The sequence below is a fragment of the Puntigrus tetrazona genome, chromosome 19 (genome assembly GCF_018831695.1).
Source record: "Puntigrus tetrazona isolate hp1 chromosome 19, ASM1883169v1, whole genome shotgun sequence".
Taxonomy (NCBI): Eukaryota; Metazoa; Chordata; class Actinopteri; order Cypriniformes; family Cyprinidae; genus Puntigrus; species Puntigrus tetrazona.
In genome coordinates, this window is record NC_056717.1 from 11773741 (window position 1) to 11776500 (window position 2760).

The following is a 2760-nucleotide window of genomic DNA, read 5'->3' on the forward strand; positions in this document are numbered from 1 at the left end:
ATTTGAATTAATATTGATCTTTAATGCATGACAAAGAAAAAGTGTTTAGACGTTTGAATACATTTTTAAAACCGTATTTAATACTAAAGGCTACTTTTTTTCAAGATTCATAAAGCTTTATTGCATAATAAAAATATCTCGTATCATACACGATACAAAAAAACAAAAACAATTAATGCACAGAAACACCTTTAAAAACTGCTTGGGTTTATTTAGAATAGAAATTGCAGTAGGAATAAAAGAATTGCTATGAGCCTTCCTTCTGGCCAATGTAGTTCTCAACGGACAACCTGATGAGAAAAGCTGAAAGAAACGATGTAAAGGATGAGAGGGTCAGTAATAACAAGCTGCTTTCCTCTTTACAGCACGGTAAACTAAACTTCCCATAACACGATTCTTTAGTATTGCTTATATTTAACTGCGCCAAACTCTCTTGGAACCAGAGGACCGCAGAATAAAAAAAAAATTCGCTCATACAAGTCATCAAGGCCATGTCATCAGCATACCATTCATGTCACACCTGATTTCTTCTGTATATATAGAAAATAAAATAGGTGATAACACGCAGCCCCGTGGAAGCCTCTGAATTCACCCTAACACTGTTAGATGTAAAGCCACACAGCCTGACATGCTGCAGTCAATCATTTAAAAAGTCCTTAATCCATAGCGCAAGAATTGAATTAACTTGTAGTCTCTGGAGGCAATCCAATAATAAACCAATGTTCACTGTGATGAAAGCAGATGTTCAAATCCATAAATAAAATCCTGACAAGTGAATTTGAAAGGCATATGTGTCTTGTTGTGACTGGTACAATGTTTTAGAAATAAGTCACCAGGGCTGCATCTGCTTAAACAGTCGGTCTTCAGTTTCACGTAACCCTTCATGTTTCTAATGTGCTGATTTGGTGCTCAAGATGCATTTCTTATTAGTATGAAAACAGTTGTGATGCTTAATATTTTGTTAGAAAACATGCAGTTTTTTCATTTAGAAATATATATATATATATATATATATATATATATATATATATATATATATATATATATATATATACAATTTTATTTATTTATTTATTTAATTGCATAATCCTATATTATATACATTATCAATAAAAATGCACTGACTACTACCCAAACTATTGCATATTTGCATATAATGTCAGTGTAATATTTTTATCAATATAATTGATGCTGTGACTCAAAAAAACCCCAGCATAAAACACAGAATATAAAAGCAACATTAGAAAAGGGCATTTGTTCATTTTAAACAACATTATTATAAATTCTTAGCGAATTAGGACCATTTTCTCTTCATGATTTAAACATTCTCTTTTCATATTAACAAAAGACTTTTTATTATTTAAGCAGCTGGGTAGAGTTTATTCACTTTGCTTCCCCACGGTTTACGCTAGATTCAGTCAAATTCATTAGTGAACACTAGTGAATCTCTGTTGGGGATTGGCCTTTCTGTGCCTTTGAGTAAACCACTTAACCTCCCTTCAATAATTATCCACTCACTTAAGACAAGTCATTATTTAAATGCTGCTCACAGCAAAAAGGCCCTGAATAGACTACAGGGGGCTAATTTGAAAATAGGGGACATGTAAGTGGCAGATGAAAACTTGATGATTTTGCAAATGAAGCAAGCCCGGCCGATGTACCAACTCCCTTTAAGGCTCCAAAGGCTTTTTTTTTTTTTCCTCGAAAGGCCCTTGAAAGGTTTGATGCGTAATGAATTGAGTTTGGTGGATTAATTTAATTGAGTTTTATGCCCACTAATTTGGTTCAAAATGAAGGCAACACAAAATAATGATGAGCTCAAAAAGGGGGGAATTCCCTCAGATTGGGCCTCCAGGTTCCGGCTCCATCGATAAATTAGCGGCTGAATGCGACTGAATGAAAAGCGGCTCCCGGGCCTCCTCCTGGCCGACGTTATGAAAATGAATTAAAGAGGTCTATACGTGTGTCTTTCCGCCTTAATGTCATTCCTCCAACTTCTTTCCTCCTTTCCTCTTCTAATTTAATTCCGCTAAAATCCAATCAGAATCATTTGACATTAAAATTAAGTCTCAGAGGAAAAACGAGCGAAAGAACTGCAGAAAAGCCAGTAAAAGGAGGATAACGCTGCTTCCCTTTCATCCACGCCAGACTCTTTTCATTAAGGCTCCACGGTTAGGAGCGAATCGGTCGGGACGGCAGTGTGACGTGCCTGAGGCCCGGAGTGTATGACAAGCCGCCCTAATGAAAAGTCTCAGTCACAGTAGCAGGCTGACACAGCGACCCTGCATATAATTACGCCTTAAATAATAAATGTCCACGCGTACATTTTCACACTCTGTGAGTCTAAGCACAGTAGTTGGCCTGAATATTCTCGGTTCAGAGCGAGAGGTCTGTGGTTTATTTTGATTGTCCCGGTTTGGTTAGTTATAGCTGCTCTGGCTGGTTTTTGCTTAGATCGTGGGGAATAAGTTAAGCGCGGCGACAGCGCCTGAGCGGCGCGAGAGCATAATCAGCTAGGCAGACGTATCGCATTACTCACACTTTCACAGGAAAATAATTTACACGTCTAACATCGCATGCTAATGCGCGTGATTTACATCCCTCCCCCTGCCGAGCGCGGGGCTCGTGGCTCGGTAACACACTGTTGTTCGTCTCTTATAAATTACAGAGGATTCCACGGCAAAAGTGTTGCAACCCGCTTTTCGATGGTCTGTTTTGGGGAAAAATCTGAACTGCCGCGCGAGTTCAGTTGTTCGTCTG